The following is a 20950-nucleotide window of genomic DNA, read 5'->3' as shown; positions in this document are numbered from 1 at the left end:
TATAGGTATTAATACACTTGGAAACTATTTGCTTAGGTTTTTCCCTATTTTATTAGTTGTTTTCGAAATTATTGAAAACGCACTAATACCTGTACGGTAATTCTATAAAAGTTTCTGATGATTGTATCCCATTCTCAGTGGTCTGACATTATTATATTGATACTTCAAACTGTAACAAATTACATTAGTTTTCAATCACATAATTTTATTTTTATGACAAATTTGTTTAAGAAACTGCAAAATTTTCTTTTCATGTGTTAGAGAGTTCCACCTAGAGTTTTTATTTTCCCGCACTTTTTCATTTCCCCGGTAATCGGGATTAATTTGGAGAGATTCCGTTATCCCGGGAATTCCCGCCAAGAACAAATTATTTTTAGAATGTAGACTTCATTAAAAATCTAAAAAATGTCTTTGGTTTTGAATTGTAATTGGATAAAAATAAAAAAACCAATAAAAATTTAATATAAAGAGATAAACTGACTCGATTTCTAATTTTGGTTATATACAAACCTGTCATCATATGTCATTTGTATTGGAATGGCTTCAATTTTCATTAGATTTTGTTCTACTTTCGTTAGATTTCAATTAAATCTGTTAATTCGCATAAAAATATTCTATTTTTTTTAAATTTTGAATTGGCAATGTTTTGCTTATTAAATCAAAAATTAAGTAAAGATGTTAATTAAAACTTGAAGAAAACCCAATAATATTAAACAATAATATTAAAATTATTTTACTCTTTGTGAAAAAGCTAAATACTAAAATAATAATTCCAGTTTCCTTCGATCGGAATACAATTCTGAGGCAGCCCTGAACATTCTCGAGTTTTTGGAATAATTTGAATAATGAACTTGTAATTGGTCTATTTGGGTTAAATCCTTTTTGTTGTATGAATCTATTGCATTTGTTTTGGATCGTTAAGCATCTTGTAGAGAAAGTCAAGTTCAAAAAACAACACAAACGAAGGAAAATAATTCCCGGGAATTATTGCATAATTTCCCGGGATTGCAAATTTTGCGGAATTCCCGGAATTATCTGAAAAACTCTAATTTCACCACATGTATTTTTTGGATTTTTGCAACTCTTAAAGCGTAATATGAATGCTTATATTCCTAGAGATTTTTGAGCGTTTTTTTAGATTTTTTTTTTGGGTCGCATAATTGGATTTTATTCAAAAAATTATATGGAGATGTTAGCTAAATCTGTAGGTTGGTTAATCAAAATTCGCATTTTATTAAAAACTCATTTCGATTTTCATTAAATTAAAATATCTGTTATTCAAATAGAATGTGAAATGTGTGAAAAACAAATAATTTTGTGTTTTTCTCACGATTTTATTATTTTATTTCTCGTATTGTATGATACTAAATCCCTAAAATAGAATGCAAATAAAAAAAATTAAACATAATACATTTGAGATTGCAAGGGACACTTAGTGACAATTGACTTTCCAATAGATTACTTCTGGTAGGTAAAATAACTATTTTCTAAAATACAGGACATAATAAAAGTTTATAGGGACTACACTCTATGTATAAAGTACCCAATTGACTTCTATCTGCATTACAAAGACCCACTATAATGTCAGCCACTCATTCCATAAATCCATTCTCAACATATAATTCCTTAGCTTCATTTAAAGCTTTTTATTTAAATATAATGCATATATCGTTGAATTAAAACATAATGGAATTTATTCATAACAGAATTCATTCAACCTTTGAACGATTAAATGTTTGTTAATTCAAATCAATTGAATTAAAATATATATTTTTCATTTACTAAATGAAATGAAAAAAATTGACTTAAGCCACTTTGTAATAGATTTTGGATTGAAGAAAAATGTATGTAAAATGTAATGAATGAATTGAATCATTCATTTTTAAAGCTATTTTGTAATAGATTTGAATTCAAAAAACTTTGAATGATTCAATAAGGAATTAATTCTATAAAGAATGAATTTTCAAAGGAATGAATTCAATATATTTGAAGTACAAAAAAATTAAGCCTATGAATTAATTTATAATGAATTAATTAACAGAATGCTTAAGTGTTAAAATTTAATTTGATTTCGCAAATGGAATTAAGAATTAATTCTTTCGAATCTTTGTTAATAACAAAAGATACTTGTCATAGCTGCATATATGCAAGAATAAAAAAATATGCAAATTTAATTATAAAACCTCCATTGAAATAACACACATACTTAAGTATGTTAAAGAACTAAAATAAAGTTTTAAAGAGAAATATTAATCGCAAGTATTTAAATATTTGTAGTTTTGTAGGAAGATATTTTGTAATTTATTAATAAACTTGATATTTTTGTGTAGGTTGCATCAACAATGTTAAATATTAAATTATGAAAATAGAAAAACACTCCTAAAGATGAAGATGAATAGGAAATCATAACAATCATAATAATTATGATTATAATAATAAAGAACTTAATACTAACTGTCATTATGAATAATTTGTGACTATTAATTAAACACCTTAATGATGAAAATATTAATGCAATAATCTTATAAAGAGTTTAAATCAATCAAACCATCAATCATTCGATTAAATATTTATTTAACAGAGAAATTACAATGGTGGCGTTTAAACTGCAATTAATATACTTCCTACAAATTATAAACATATAATTTTAAATGTAAAGTAATGTAAACTTCACATATATCTATTGTTTTCACTAATAGATCCATGATTTATGATCTTCATTTAAAACTCTATTGCTGATTTGTGAAAAAAATCATTTTGGTTGTTTATTGCATGTCTTTACAATTTGAAATTGTTTTCATTTCAAATAAAAATATTTTTATAATTACAATACATTACACGTAATAACGCATAGACAGATGTAAATATTTACATTTTAATATGTAAAAAACTACAAGGGAATTCATAAGGCGCCGATATTTAAAGATTTTAAAATTGTTTGAGAAAATTCATATTTAACAAGTGAGAGTGTTATTATTGGCTATTCCGAATCATTTTTACCATCAATATGTGACAATAAAGTATTTGTCTGATATAGGGGTTAGGGTCAATTGTGGTCCGATCCTCACAGAAATTGGTAGTAAGATTTAGGTTCATATAAAACTTGTTTAAGTTCAATTTCATCACGATATTAATTATTATAAGACAATTATGATTGTTCAAGTCATTTTCTGAGGTAGACCTTGTATGGGGACTAGGGACAAATGTTGCCCGATTTTCGCCATACTTTACAGTATAATTTCAGAGTACTTAGAACAAATTTGTGCAAAATATCATCAGGATTGCCGCATAATCAAGATATTTATATTTCCCATTTTCAATACCAAACAAACCTTATCAACACATAGTATTTCAGCCAGCAAGCTCCTTTCGTTTAAGCCTGTTAAAAATAACAAATTTTAACTTTTTATATAAAACAATATTAAATCTTTATTGAATGAATAATTTTCAAAGAATAATTTTATTTAAAATATGACAGACAATTGTTTCAAAGAGAAATTACAATTAGTATTATTTGTTTTTAAAACAAGTAGATATATTTATAACATTCCCTCACTCCTATTTAGTTCTACTCGAGATTTTTTTCTTATTCTTTCTGAACGTCTAGGAGTAAATTGTTGTTGGCGTTTTTCAGATCGGCTTCTTATAAACATCTGTTGACGATCAATAGTTTGCTGAACATTTGTTGAAGATTTGGTAGGAATCTGTGTATTTCCTGTTAAATTATCAGGCTGTACAGTGAGCTGTTCATTTGCTGAATTGTTGGGACTATTAGCTGATTCATTATTTGGAATTTGTAAATTATTTTCTGGGTGTCTCTGTTCTTGTTGGTTCAACTGGTTATTTGGAATTATTATGTCTAAATCGATGTTTCTGGTCCTTGGAAAAGTAAATTGATTCGAATTTTGATCATCGTTCGATTGTTGATTGTGGTTTGTTACATCCAGTCTATTTTTCATTTGATTTTGATGTCTTTTTATTATTCCTTGTAATGTGTCTATTAAATACATGAAATTTCCAATCTTATCTTTTACCTCACCCTGTATCCAACGTTTATTTCCTGAAAAATTTCTTACATATACTTTTTGACCAATATTAAATTTTGAACTTGTATTAATATTATTATGTTTAACTGGAAACATTGCTGTTAAAATTGTTCGTGGTTGACGACCGTGCAATAACTCTGCCGGTGATCTGCCTGAAATCGGATTTGGAGTTGCTCTGTATGTTGTGAGATATTTATATAAAGCCTGTTCTTGTTTGGGTTCTTCTTGACATATTTTATAAAATGACGATTTAAAAGTTCGAACAAAACGCTCTGCTAATCCATTCGAGGCTGGGTGAAACGGTGCAGTTGTTAAATGTTCTATTGAGTTCAGTTGACAAAAACGCTTAAAATCAGACGAAGTGAATTGCGTGCCATTATCACTAACTATCGTTTGTGGAAGACCTTCTATGCCAAAAATATTTTGTAAAGCAATTATAGTTGATTGTGTTGTAGCTGAAGATACTTGTTTCACATATGGAAATTTGGAATATGAATCCACAATGATAAGCCACATCTTGTTGAAGAAAGGACCAGCAAAATCTATATGTACTCTTTCCCATGGTTGTGTAGATTCTGGCCACGATGAAAATTCTTGTTTAGGACTTGAACTATTTTCTTGACATACTGAACATGTCTTTGATATTTTTTCGATTTCTTCATCTATTTTTGGAAACCATATATACCTTCTAGCTAGTTGTTTCATTCTGGTTGCACCCCAGTGACCTTCATGTAACATATTTAAAACTTTGGAGCGAAGTGCCATTGGAATAATTACACGAGAACTATCATTGTGAAGAAGAAGTACACCATTTTCTATGGAAATTGAATGTTTTCTAATAAAATATGGATTTATTACATTATCGGGTTTGATATGTTCTGGCCAACCATTCATTACGTAATTAGAAACAATTTTTAAAATCTCATCTTCTTTAGAGTATTTGGATATGATACTTGCATCAATGGGACAATCTTCTAAAATGGTATTGTATACTTCTTCAATAAATTGTATATCAGTTTCATTTTGATCAAATTCAATATCATCACCAATAGGTAACCTTGAAAGTGCGTCTGCATTTGCGTGATGAGTTGTTGATTTAAATTTAATGGAATAATCATAAGCTTGCAAAGTAATTGCCCAGCGTTGAAGCCGATGCAATGTCATAACAGGAAGTTTTTTGAATGGATGAAACAATGTAGTAAGAGCTTGATGATCAGTTACTAATTCAAAATGTCTACCATAGAGATATTGGTGAAATTTCGTCACTCCAAAAATTATGGAAAGAGCCTCTTTTTCTATTTGAGAATAATTCATTTGACTTGAATTAAGAGTTTTCGAAGCAAAACATATCGGTTTCTCAGATCCATCAGGAAACCTATGAGACAAAACGGCCCCAATTCCATGCTTTGAAGCATCAGTAGCCAAAATAATTGGATATTTGTCATCATAATGGACTAATTGGACTATATTCATAATATCTTGTTTCAATGTTTTGAATGCAGATTCTTGTCGCTCACCCCAAACAAATTTCACATTCATTCTTCGTAGCTCATTAAGAGGTGATGCAGTTTTAGAAAAATTTGGTATGAATTTGTTATAGTAATTTATTTTTCCTATAAATGCCTCTAACTCTTTAATATTTGATGGTTTAGGCATTTGTCGAATGGCATCTAATCTTTTTTCTGATGGTTTGATACCATAACAATCAATGATGTGACCAACATATTCAACCGATGATTTAGCAAAAAAACATTTTTCAGGTTTACATTTTAGTCCATGGAACTTTAGTTTTGTAAGCACATTTGTCAAATTCCTAATATGTTCATCATTTGATCGACCTGTTACAATTATATCATCCAGGTAAACGGCACACCCGGGAATACCTGCTACGATCTCTTCCATAAATCTTTGGAAAATTGCTGGAGCACTTGAGATTCCGAAAGGCATTCGGTTATATTGGTATAAACCAAAGGGTGTATTAATTACCATAAATTTCCTTGAATCTTCAGAGAGTTCAATTTGTAAATATGCTTCACTTAAATCGATTTTTGAAAAATATTGACCTCCTTGGAGTTTATGGAAGAGGTCCTCAATTCGTGGTATGGGGTATCTATCAACTTCAATTTGAGCATTTAAAGTAACTTTGAAATCTGCACATATTCGAATAGAACCATTAGGCTTTTTTGCAACAACTATTGGGGATGCCCATTCGCTAGTCTTAACTGGTTTTATGACATTGATAGACTCAAGGCGATTAATTTCGTCACGAACTTTTTCATATAAAGCAAATGGTAAAGAATATGGCTTCATGAATTTTGGAACAGAATTTGATTTCAAATTTATTTTTGCTTTAAAAGTTTCACAATGACCAAGACCATCAGAAAAAATTATGCTAAAATCTTTTTGAAGATTATTGAGTGCTATTTCTAGGGTTTTTCGAGATTCGTTTTGCATTTGTAAGCATTCTTCATTAGATAAATTGTAAAATGGATATTTTATTTCAAACCTTAATTGTTTAAACCAATCGTACCCAAATATGTTAGTTACGTGATCAATATCAACGACATAAAGATCTAATAGTTTCCTTTCATTACCTATTTCAACTTCGACGGTAGTCTTTCCTTTTAATGGTAATACTGTACCACCATAAGATGTCAATACTTTATTGGTAGGAATACACAATGGACAATGTAGTTTTCTATAAACGTCTAACCCAATCAGGGAGCATGAAGCTCCAGTGTCTATTTGAAATACAAAATTTATGTTATTTACCTTGATATCAATCATTATTTTCTCTCTACTGTTTTGAATATTATTAACGCTTGAAGTCCCGATTTCTTCTATTTGACTTATAGATGTTTCTTCTAATGATGTTTCTTGAACTTGACGAACTTTTTGATAGTTTTTATTTTGATCAGCTAAACTTTCCCTTTGTACATTTGTTGCTTGCGATTGACATACTTTCGATATATGACCTAATTTATGACACTTATTGCATTTTGTTTTATTTTTGAAGTGATAACAATCAATTCGTTGATGAAATTTGCCACAACCTGGACAGGACTGAAAATATTTATTTGAGATATTAGTTTGTAATCGATTTGAGGAACGTTGTACAGCATTAACGTCAGTTGATGATTCTACGGTACTTCCTATTTCACTGGATGCATTTACAGTTGCTTCGAAAATGTTACAAATTTGTAGCACTTCTTCTAATGTTGGATTTGACTTTTGAAGACAAGATGATCTGACTTTCTCATGTGGTGTGTATAATACGATCATATCTCTAATCTTATTATCGACGTACGATTCTCTGCAGTTTTCGTTATTACATGTAAAATCGCATTGTCTTGCAGCTCCACGCAGTTCTGCAACCCATTCGTTATAACTTTGATTCGGTTTCATCCTCATGTTATTATAAAATTTGAATCGAGCCGCCAAGATATGTAGCTTTTTCATAAAATATTCATCTAATGTACTTACTAATTCTTTGTATGACTTCTCTTCAGCTTTACCCTCGAACAATTTTTGCAATAATTCCAATATATCAGTCCCAACCCAACTGAGAAAACAAGAACGTTTTGTGTCATCACAAGAAATGGAGTTAGCTTTAAAATAATGTTCCATTTGAAACTGATAGGTAGACCATTTGTCAACGTCTGTGTTGAATTTTCCGAAAGATGGTATTGATGGCGCATTTTTGTTTTTTGAAACTACATCTTCCATAAGAGATTTATTCTGCGCAAGAATTTGAGTTACAAATTGTTGATTCGACTGCTGGAATTGCTGCAGGATTTGAGATAGAGCGTTCATATCCATTTTTGAATATAAGATGTATATCCTCGTCGCCAAATGTTAAAAATAACAAATTTTAATTTTTTATATAAAACAATATTAAATCTTTATTGAATGAATAATTTTCAAAGAATAATTTTATTTAAAATATGACAGACAATTGTTTCAAAGAGAAATTACAATTAGTATTATTTGTTTTTAAAACAAGTAGATATATTTATAACAAAGCCCTATCGTGTTTTCAACAGACAGAAAGACGGATGGACATAGCTAGATCGTCTTAGAATTACATAAGGGCCCTGAATTTTGGGCCTGTGATATTTCGATCTTTATATTAATAAGAATTCAAATACATATGGGCAATTCCACGAGAATCGCTACCACGACTGAAAACACAAAAACCTTTTAAACTTTTTTTCAAGATGAAAAGTATTTAGATCATATTACAACATTTTAAAGACAAAAATAATAGATTAAACTGATTATATTTATTTTTTTAATGTTTTAGACTGAAATTGCGGCGAAAACTAGGCTCCCAATTAGCTTGTAGTATGAAATGAATTTGACTCTGATTGTTTTTTTGCTATTGTCAAATTGTTTATTGAAACCGAAAAATTGTTTATTTTCTATTCACTTTTTTAGTTTTTGTATACAAATATATGTATGTATATTGTTTTACTATAAGAGAAAAATCTGTCACGTACGGTATGTCACGTACGATATTAAATTTTATTTATTATAAAATCATCCAAAGATTGTTTTTATTTAAATCTGACGGATTGTAAAGGACAAATATTTCGTTTAGTGTAAGAAATTAAAAGAAAACATAACGCCTCTCACGATTCGAATATTTTCGCATATTTCTACATGTACCTCAAAATGAGTTCCGTTTTATGTCACGTATGATATACCCTTATTTCGCTCAATATTTTGGACAACAATATTTCGAAAGAACTTTTTATTATTTTAAAATATAGTACATTCTGAATGGAACATAAAATCAAATTATTTTTCAGATACTCTTATTTTTGGAAAATCTATTCCACTTTATAGGCGTACAAATGTCACGTACGATGATATGGAATTGCCCATATGTATATTGAAGATATTTTGGAGAGAACCACTATATATCTATAACTATCATTAATTATGGACTCATTCGACTGAGGATGAAGATTTAATCTACTCTGAAACTGTTGCTGCTAAACTAAAGTGGCCACTTAAAATCGGTACGGATTTAAGCGAGCATAACTTTTAAATGAAAAAACGTATGTTAACATTTTATACATGAAATTAAAGGTTATTTATTAAGCTTTTAAAAAAAGGAGGAGTCTTTATTGCGAATAAATTTTCTGGCTTTTCTTTTTATGCCTCCTATTAATAGCTGCACAACTTTTCTTCCCACTTCTACCGTTATTCCAGCATATTTATTCCACTTTGTTCTCATCAAAATCTGGTTATTTTCTCTACCTGTAATCTTTTTCACTTTACGTTTAAACATTGCCCAATATATCTCGATTGGACGAAGACTTGGACAATTTGTTTAATGGTTGTGTTTTGGAATAACATCAATATTGTTCTCATTATACCACTTCATAGTTGTATTTGAGTAATGACAAACGCTTTTCCAAACTCTCTTTTTATACCCTTCACCTTCGTGTATATACATATATGTATATGTTTGTCATTCCGTTTGTAATTTCCTACCCTATAAAGTATATATATTCTGGATCCTTATAGATAGCGGAATCGATTAAGCCATGTAAATTTTCTGAAGTTTCCTATTTAAAATAAACTAATTCGGTCCACAAATGACTGAGACATGAGGAAAAAACCAGGACAACCTCGATTTTTGACCTATATCTGGATGACTAAGTCATTAATATAGATAATATGGATATCTAATGATAGATATTTCAAAGACCTTTGCAACGACGTACATAAGACCATAGTAAGTTGGACCTAAAATTGGTCAAAATCGGAAAAGACCCGATTTTTTTTTCACAAAAAATAAAAAAAATTTAAAAACAAAAACATTTATTTTTAAATTTAAAAAACAAGTCTTAAAGTTAAAAGAAAAAATTTTAAAATAACAATTCGAAAAAAATTTTTTGTCCAAAAAATGAAAAATACAACTTTGAAAAAAAAAATAAACTTTGTTTACCTAAAAATATTTAAAATTTGTATTTTGAAGTATAATTTGGTGAAGGGTATATAAGATTCGGCACAGCCGAATCTTATAAAGGTTTGTAAAGATTTGTTCTAGTTCTAAGACTTTATATTAGAGGTAAATTGACAACATTTAGCCACTCTGTGAAAAGTCATGAAACTAAAATGAATTTTTATCACTCATGGTTGTTCATCATTTTATGTTTAGAAGTTGAACGTCCTTGTTTAAAATTAAAACGTTTGCTACATGCTAACTGTTGATTGCATTCTGCTAGTGGCATTGTACGCTAGCATTTGCAACTGTCACTTTTGACTTTGAATTGAAAATAACAAACCGAATGGAAATACCCTTTATAAATATTTATAATGAGTGAATGAGAGGCATGCATGCCATAAAAAGCCAATAAACTTTAAAACAATACAATTAGTTTTTATTTCGCGTAACAGACATTTTTTTGTATGGTATTGAGAATGATCGAGTGTGTGTGTACGTCTAATGATAACGATCATAATGATGATCATCTTCATTATCAGTTTCATAATGATGAGCATGTTGAACAAACATGATGTGTTTTTTTGTTGTGTTGTTTACTTTTTTTCATTAACTCTACATACCATGATGACGCTACCAAAATGGAAATAAGTACTATGTGTTTGCATGATGATGATGATGATCATGACTGAATAAAAAAAATATTCAAAATAAAAATGAAATTTTGTTTAGGTGTTGAGTTGAGATAGGTTTGGTATGTTTCAGTTTTTGGGTTTAAGGCCAAACAAACATGCAACCGAATTAAAATTCACCAACAAACAAAAATGGAATAATAAAACACATCGTAAAATAAATAGAAAAATTAAAATGATACACTACGAAATTATGGAGATAAACTCAATGACTTTGAGGCTTTGAAGATGTTTATAGGGAAGAGTTTTTCTTACATCCTACAGCATACTAGAGTTTTAAAATATGGATGCTTTTGAGAACTCAAAACTGTTTCAAAAGCTAGTCGGATTGAGATTAAGGCGAGCAAGGTTTGTGGAACTTCTGAGGAGTAAATAAAGGCTTTTTATATAAGTATTTAATATTGTTGAAAACATTAGGACTTGAGGATTGATATTTTAGTAAAATTAAATAATTTTATAATATTTTGGGACTTCATTTACCTTTAAAACTTAAAAAATTATAATATGGTGATTTTCCACGAATAAAAATATAAAATTTGAATTAATGTAAAATTTTAACAGTTAAAGATATCATAACAAAATTTGGAACCAATATAGACTCAAATGTCTTTAAATCAATGGCATTAGAATTTATGACATCATTTATTTTCAAATACCGAAATTCCTAAAACGGGGAAAATGTGTTTCAAAAACTGAGTTTTTTTAGAAAAGTGCCTACTGTGACGTTATTTACCATGTGATAGTAAAAACACTTAGCAAGTATTTAAGAAACATATGGGGTTATACAAATATGGGGCTTTTTCATGGATCGGTGCTTTGCCTTTTTAGAATTTTTTACTCAAACCGAAATTTTTTTTTTAAAAATTTAACAAGTTTGGATAGGTCTGGAGGGTGATATGTCCGCTTAAGTGAGCCAAATTTTTCTTTGCACGCTTTTGCATTAAGTTATCTTTCCGGTTCATATAAAAATTCTATATAGTCCCGAAGAAAATTTTTTTTCTACAAAAGAAAAATTATATAGCCTTTTTTGGGAAAAAACTTAAAAAAATACAGCCCTTTTTACAAGTTGCAACTTTGGATGCGTATAACTTTTTATAAGGAAGAGATAACTGTTAGCAAGTTTTTTATTTCATTTAGAATTTTATCGCCAACATAGCCGATATTTTAAAAATAAATTTCAAACCTCCATAAGCCCGTCATATCTAAAAATCCATAAAAAGATCGAGCAAATTTAAAAAAAAAATAAATCAATAAACCTGAATATCTCTTCAACTAATAGATATAACCTACACTTCAGCTCATTGGGATCATAAATGGATTTTTGGCGATTTTTTTAAAAAAATTTAGGCCCTAGGTGACAAACTTTGAGGAGCTATGCACTGGCCCCCATTAGCGCTAGGAAGCTAAACTCGAAAATACCTCAGCTCAAACCATGTGAAATTTCCTAATAATATCTCCAATAGTTCCCAAGATACCGAATTATTTCCAAAAAAAAAGTTTCTAAACCACTGTGCGTAGTTTGACTAACATAACAAACACATACATATGTATGTATATGTTTCACATCATGAACAAAAAACTTTTGATAAAATTTTGTACCATAGATAAATACAAATAGATCAGAAACTATCCTGTCAAAGACCTAACTCAGTTGTCAAAATCCTAATTGGTGAGAATGTATTAGTAATAAAACGATATGAAAACAAAAACAACACTCTTATGTGTGAGTATTTTGATTAATTTTTTAGTTGAGGTTTTTCTAGTTTCCGCTCTATGTTTTTACTGCTAAATAAAACTCTAAAATCATAATTTTGTTATTCTGTACTGGTAAATTATACAGCATTGAGTACTAGCAATTACTAAATCAAAGTATTATCAAGCACTACTACACACCGTCTACATTACTTAGAAGAGGTCGAATAATGACATAGTTATTATTTGATATGTAGGTAATAACGATATCTGTTAGATTGAACTATGAATAAGTTATTTGTCATTACTTGTGTTATTTATTTAATGACTTATTTATACTCCAATAATGAGTTTGCATGGTAATGAAAGTTTTTCCTGAAATATTACTTTTATAATTTACAAATATCAGCACAAACCCACCTATGGTAGTGTATTGTAATAAACAAAAATAAAAAAATATTACAAAACATGTAGCAACGAACCTAAAAACAATTGTTTAAATACAAAAATTATTACGAAATGTATGATTATGAAAATGATTTGCAGAAAAAATTAATTGTGACAAAAACCAAACTAATGATATTTAACTCCTTTGGTTTCTAAATGAAAAAGAAAACCTCATATTTACAGTTGCCATTCGTACAGTTTTTATACCCAGCACAACAAAAATGGGTGCTATATTGATTATGTCCTTCCGGTTGTAACACAGCGAAATATAGAATTCTAAGATAATCTAGCTGAGTCCCTTTGTCTGTCTGTTGAATGCACGTTATTGTTTAGAGGGAAGGACCTAGAGGGAAGAAATTTGTCACATATATTCGATCAGAAAATATCTGGGCTAAATCGGTGCAACAAAAAAACGTAAATAAAAAAAAACGTCCGTTAGACGTTTAAAATTTAAAAGCTAACTTGTAAAAGGATTTGGATATACGAAAAACATTGTTTGAACTTAAATTTTTTTTACAATAACATTTAAATTGATAAATCAGCAAGGTGATATTTTCTAGTAATAGAGAATATAAAATTAACCAATGTGTACGAGATAAATACTTATTTTTATACAAAATTTATATTCAATATAGCACTCTTAAGGTAAGATCACACGATTGCCGCAATGAACCAATTTAATACAAATTTTATTGTGCTGAATTGGGGCCCAATAAAGAAATTGTCCCAATCAAATTCTCTGCAGTCACATGATTGCTTCATTTTATATAAATTTGATTGTCGTAAATTGGCGCAAAGCGTTTTAGTGGCAATAATTGTCGCATTTCAGTCACACGATTGTTCTAGTTTACGGCAACTCAGAGAAACAGCTGTTGTGCTAGATGTTAAATTTTGTTTTGTTTACATAAATGTAAAACCAATCTATTTTTGAAAAAAATATTTGTTAAATAAAAAAAGAAAATTGCGTCGGCCTTAATTATCATATAAAAAAATTAATAAAGAAATGTTAAAAGATGTATGTGGGTCAGAGAGTGGCTCACAAAAACAATATTTCATTTACAAAAATTAATATTGGCGCTAATTGTCTTCTTTGATTGCCGCACTAGAACACAATAAATATTGGTGTATTTTTAACTTTTTTATTGGTGCATGTTGCCTATCAAGCATTCACATGATTGCCGTACCAGGGTTGCATTTGATTGGGCCAAAAAAGCACAATATTGTTGTGGTTTGACATATGAGCCAATAAGTTGTGAAATCACACGATTGACGTATAAAATAGACCAATAATTGGTGCATTGCGGCAATCGTGTGATCCTACCTTTACTTGTTATTTTATATACTCACAATTATAGAATAAAATCAGAAAAATTTCACTAGAACGGATTTAAAAAAACGGGTTAATTATTTCTCGTCCAGTTATAGATCAATTTGGATCCATGTTCGCTATTATTATCGCTATGTTTGGATGTAACGGCAATCAGCTCGATTGCCGTTTTTAATTTAAAAAAATAATTATGAAAATACAAATTTGCCACAGGTTGAAACAGTTAAAAGGTACGGTATTTTGGATTAACAGTTGTATAACAGTTCAATGACAGATATATCCCAATAAAATTATATATTAAAACTTGTGAAGAAATTTGAAAAACTCGGCGATATTTGATAAAAATATCAAATTAAATTAAATTCAACAGAAGCTTTAAAATAAAAGTTTTTCAAATTGTATAAATTAAAATTCTAACCCCCGCACAGTGGTTTCTCTTATATGAACAAGCGGTCATAAATCAATATAAATGGATCTGAACTTAAAAAGAGCATATTTAAATCATCTGTATGTGTAACGATGCTCGATATTTTTCATGTACATATGTTGCAATCTATACTGTTTTATATGATTATTTTTCGCTTCAACTGCTTCCTCCGATAATTCACCTATTGAGACTAATGCATGCTTGATCACCTCACCTCCATGGATCAGAATTTTGTGTACCTAGGAGTAGGAGTGCCAGGGAGACTCTTCAACAAGTTTTCTGGCTGTCTCTACAGCATATTCCTCAAGCTTTTCGGTATCAATTTCAAAGAATTGTGGACACATCTTTGCAAAATGCCCTTATCGATTCCAGTTATTTTGGATGAAAGATCGACATTTTGAAAAAATATCCGCGCTGTGTTGCCATCGTTCGAATTTCCGCAACCACCAGCTTTTGCCCTATCTACCAAGAGTCCCATTTCGGCCCGAAATCGTTGTTGAATAAATTGTTTTCTCTTCAAAACACTTGACTTTTAGTTCTTACTGGTCTTCCATTTTTTTAGCTCTAATTTTTACGATAAGTTAATGAAGTACTCAAAAAAACGTATGTATAGTCTTAAAAAGAAATAGTACAAAACACAATTCGATTTTTCATTATTTTTCGTCGGATGACTATCTAAATATTCGAAAATATGCAAAAACCCGCGGCCACAATATTTTTTAATTTAAATAGGTGTAAAAAAATCTACAGTTTGGCCAAATATCTAAAAATCTACATGAAAAAGTAGTTTTTAAAAAACGATCAAAACACACGTTTTTTAAAAACTAAAGGTCAAAAAAGTACAACAAGAAAACAACAAAATTTGTTAGATTCATAAAATTTAAAGTGTTGCCCCAATGTTTTAAAGCAAAATTTCCATACAAATTTTCATTTTAAAATGTTTAAAAATGTTTAATGAATGTTAAATCCATAGAGAAAATATACATAGAGCGGAAAATAAAAAAAACTTAAAAAAGTTTAAGTTTTTTTTAAGTTTTTCACATTGTTATTTTTACTAATACATTCTCACCACTTGGGTTTTTAACAACTGAGTTAGGTCTTTGACACGAGAGTTTCCGCTCTATGTGTATTTCTCAATGGTTAAATCTTTAGAACAAACGATTGTATACATAGTTTGGAAGATATCGTTTATGTTCTAGCTATTGGTTAATGCATCCCTACACAATGTCATTCAATCCAATGTAAAAACAAGTAAGAGTACTATATTCGGCCGTGCCGAATCTTAAATACCCTCCACCTAAATATGATGATATAACACTTGAAATAATATAACAATTGTTAGAAAGACTAGATATTTGGTTGTGGGAATTATGTGGCAGCTATGACCTATTATGATTCGATTGTCATAAAATATTTTAACGTGATTTTTATGTATTTATATGAGAGCTGTGGCCAATTATGGACCAATATTCACAAAATTCAGCATTATGATTTTTGAATCCAAATTACTGATCTGTGTACTATTCTGCTTTAATATATGGATGCTATGACCTATTATGGTCCTAAGTATTTGAGGGCTATTTTTGTAGAATTTCATATAAACAACACTATTAACAAGAGTGGACCTTATATGGGAGCTATGGCGAATTATGGACCAATATTTAAAAAATCTTGTAGTACGATTCTTGGATACAAATTACTGATCGGTGCAAAATTTTGATATCGTATGTTTTAAATATTTTTTAAGGTTAATATCTTTTTTCGGAAATGGGCCTTATAGGGTAGCTATGACCAATTATCGGCCAATCTTCATAAAATTTGGTACAGTGATATCTATAGATATGAGTATAATTTTTGTCGAATTTTAGCATGATAAATGTATTTATAGGAGATTTATGAGTACTTAACTGATTTTTGGAAGTGGAACTTATATGGGAGCTATGGTCAAATATGGACCGATATTCACAAAATCCAGTAGTATGATTTCTAAATATAAACTACGGATGTGTGTGAAATTTTGTTTTGATATTGATATTTTTTAGATATTTATGTAGGTTATTGTGTTTTTCGGAAGAGGTCCTTATATGGGAGCTATAACCAATTATCGTCCGATCTTCATAGAATTAGGTACAGCAATGATATATATGGGGATTATTTATGTCGAATTTGAACTTGATAGCGACATTAATAAGACATTTATGCTTATTTAAGAGATTTTCGGAAGTGTACTTTATATGGGGGCTATGGTCAAATATAGGCCGATCCACGAAAAATTTTGTAATATAATTTTTTTTACCACGAAATTTATTTTTGCTGAATTTTATATGGATATTCCTATTCTGTAGGCATTTATAGACCATAGAACCATATTTCGGGAAGAAATTTGTATGGGGGCTAGGAGAAATCATGGACCGATTCTTATAATTTTCACCAGAGTTACTCCTTTTATCATAAAAGTAACGAGTGCAAAATTTTATGATATTAGCTGCAATATTTTTACAAAAAATTTTCAAAAATATGTGAAAATGATCAATTTTTTTTTGAGGTTGTCCCACATTTTAATTCACAACTTTGGTTCCACTGTACCGATTTCGCTGATTTTCAATACCAAACTGCTTAGGACAATAATAAACATTTTTCTTGCAACTCTACAAAGTTTGTTTGCGTATTTTGGACGTGAGCGTGTTTTACACAGACGGACAGACAGACGGACATGGCTCAATCGACTTAGAATTTCATAAGGATCAATAATATATATACTTTGTTGGGTCTCAGATGAATATTTCTCAATGTTACACACGGAATGACAAACTTATATATACCCTCTTTCACCACTTATGGTGGTGGAGGGTATAAAAATATTTTGTTTATTGAAATATTAAAACAAGATTTGACAGAAGCCAGAACCAAAAAAGCGAAAAAAGTAATCAGCTGATTGACTGACTCAAACTTGTATAAATTTGCTTTGTTTGCGAGTATAAATTGTCGCGCAAACTTATCGGAGTTGTGCAAACGAATTTCCATAAATTTTTTGACAGTTCATTTGCGAGAGTGTAAAATTGCACAGATTGCACAGTTGGCTAGGCATTTAAGCGTTTACATGAGGACCCTTACTGTTCATATTAATTTTTTATTCAAACTCTAATGTTATTGTAAGTATTAGATATTTTTCCCGAAGTATAAAACACATTGATATTTCGCATTATGAACAAAAATCTTGTAAACTAGTGTTATTAATAACCCCTTAACTTATTACATTTTCTACCCCCAATTGTTCAATATTTGTTGTAAACTGATTTACAATCGATATTGGACAACTGAAGTATGCTGATGTCGTCTGTATTTGTTCTAAAAAAAGGCAAACTCAAAGCACATATTACAAAATATAAAGGTTAACTTTCCCTGTAGCCTACTCAGTACATATGTATATAAGCTATGGTCCACCTCTATAACCTCTACGTACAATAATAATAACTCTCACTATTAAATTGCATGCTCAGTTGACCCTGGTTTTATAGCATTTGTTCAATTCATTAAGTTTAACTAAACCTAAAAAATAGTTTAATTCAACACTTTAAAAACTGACTCTTGAATGGATTGAGATGTATGTGATGTGATTTGATGTGATGATTAAAATATAATTTTATACAACTATAATAATAATAAATACTAGTGTGTACGATGAGGAGTTTTCTTTATTATGCATGAAATGTATTTAACTGCGTATTTACACCAAAATATGTCTACGAACTGTTCATTATAATGCAAATTATTATTATAATTATAATATGAGTATAAGTATGAATGTATGTATATAAACAATGTATATATATGAAATGAAATAAATTATACTACTACTAAGTATTATAGTTTTTAATAGGATCTGTTATTTATTTTGTAAGTTTTGTTTGTTTTACCTTTCACTTTTTAGGGTTTTCAGCGGTTTATGTGTGATATTTTTCGTCAGCTGCTGCTATTTATGTTATATATATTATTTTTGTTTAGTGGTTTTTAGTTTATAACTTGGTTTTGTTTGTTAATTTATATTAAATGTTTTAATATGACTTAATCTAAAAAAGGAAAAGCGAAATAGGAAGGGTTCCAATTCAGTAACTACCACAAGTCGCATACATTAACAAATACCTAAGATTGTAAGACAATGTTTAAAATTTTTCTTCAATATTTTCAAAATTTATAACAAATAAAATACAATTTTATTGTGAAAATTTTCACAGCACTTTGAACAAAGTTAATTTTTTTAGTTTTTTGTTATTTCTTGACTTTATTGTTTTTGCTGTTTTACAAATGACAACAATAACAAAAACTTTTGAGTTTTTAACTCATAGTAAGTTACCCATACAACAACCATACATACAACAAAAACAATAACATTAACATGTTGAAAATATAAATTTTTTTAAATTTTTTAACATTTAGTCATCACCGCCATCACCACCGTCAACATCATTGTGTTGTTGTTGACGTTATATCGTCATCAAAAAAACCGTATGAGAATTTCTAGAATACAAAAGCAAAATAAAGTTTAACCCTTTAATGCACCAACACGCAGTGGGGTCAATCGAAAAAAAGTGATAATAAATCTAGATCTTTTTAGTTCCTGGTCGAATTGCAAAATTATATATGACATGGGCTTTACGAAAATTAAATTTGTGATCACTCTGTTAGAAAAGAAGGTGAAATGCAAAGTGTCAAAGTTGACCATGCTTGCGTGTGCTATTTATATATTATAATTTTCGAGTTATAGGCGTTTCAAAATTCGGTCCATACCTATTGGACCGAATGGACTCAAATTTCTTAGTTAGACAACTAAATTACCAATTATATACAAAAGATTCCAGATCAATACCTATTATGGATAACAAATAAACGATTTCCAAATTAAAAATTAGTAGCTGTTTTTTTGGCGAAAAGGTGTCTTAACTGTTTTTTTATTAAAAAAAACTTTCTTTAAGAACATATAACAATTTTATATTTTTCTATAAGGTATCTTTACGGGGAATATTATGGTATAAAAAACGTGTCCTATTTTTCTAATATGTCGCCCCTACACCCTTCGAAATTAGTCCTAATTTTTATCATAATTAAAATTTTTTGGCACATGTTTGAAAATCCCAAACCTGGGATCAGAAAACAGAAAGCAGCTTTGGAAACCTTGATGTGTTCACTATTTATCCCCAAAGTATTTTGCAAGCCCCAATGGAAATGTGGACGCTATGGGCAAAATTGTAAAAAATACCAGTTTTGGAATTTTGATCCTATTTTTAGGGATTACCTTTGACCTTTTGACAATTTTTTTACACATTGTTATTTAGAATGACAAATTTAAAATACGTTGAAAATATCATTGAGTTTTTTTATTGATAAATAAAGATTTTATTACATACATATTTATTGATTTATTTAGGAACACTTTGATCCACATTTATTCCGAACTAATTTTTTTTTGTTCAGATAAGTTAATTTTTGGAAATATGCCACTTTAAAACTCTGTCCTTCAAAAATATTGCACTTTTTCATATTTAAATGTGACTAGTCTGAATTATTTTGTTGAATAAAATATTAAGAAAATTTATACAAATTTAATAACTTGTCTACGCCCAAGTTAAATTTTATTCCGATCGGACCATCCCACAGTGGTTTAGAAACTTTTATTTTTGGAAATAATTCGGTATCTTGGGAACTATTGCTGACATTGTTACGAAACGTTTGTTCAGCTTCCTTACGTTAATGGGCGCCAGTGCGTAGCCCCTCATAGATGGTCACCTCGGGTCTCAAATTTTTTAAAAAATAGCCAAAAATGCATTTAAATATAAAAAAATACAATTACAAGTGTAGGTTATCTCTATTAGTTGAAGAGATATTCAGGTTTATTGATTTATTTTTTTTTAATTCGATCTTTTTATGGTTGGCCTACGGATGGTCGAAATTTATTTCTAAAATATCAGCTATATTTGCGATAAAATTCTAAATAAAATAAAAGAAACTTGCAAACAGTTATCTCCTCCCTATAAAAAGTTATACGCATCCAAATTTGGAACTTGTAAAAAGGGCCGTATTTTTTACGTTATTTCCCAAAAAAGCCCATATATTTTTTCTTTTGAAAAAAAAAAAATTCTTCGAGACTATAAGAATTTTTATATGAATTTAAAAAAAATCAGTTTGAGTAAAAAATTCTAAAATGCGTGCAAAATCAGTTACACCAAAATTTCTGTTAAGTCGTATGTGTTTGAATTCAAAATTTACATTTGATATGTTCGTAACATTTTGTACGCTTTATATAAAAAAAACGTACAAATTTTTCAAAGGGGCAAGGTTTGTGGAACTTCTGAGGAGTAAATTAAG

At 29.2% G+C, this 20950-nt stretch overlaps 1 protein-coding gene across 1 annotated transcript in view; it reads right to left on the bottom strand.

The window, feature by feature from the left end:
* Rcd6 (Reduction in Cnn dots 6) overlaps positions 1–18607 on the bottom strand; it is a 33725-nt gene extending 15118 nt beyond the window's left edge. The window contains exon 1 of the mRNA XM_065511330.1: positions 18505–18607. The gene's annotated coding sequence lies outside the window, so the exon portion shown is untranslated. The remainder of the gene's footprint in view (positions 1–18504) is intronic.
* Between the last annotated feature and the right edge of the window lie 2343 nt (positions 18608–20950).

Source organism: Calliphora vicina, chromosome 5 (genome assembly GCF_958450345.1).
Source record: "Calliphora vicina chromosome 5, idCalVici1.1, whole genome shotgun sequence".
Classification (NCBI taxonomy): domain Eukaryota; kingdom Metazoa; phylum Arthropoda; class Insecta; order Diptera; family Calliphoridae; genus Calliphora; species Calliphora vicina.
This window is presented reverse-complemented; position numbering and strand designations above follow the sequence as displayed.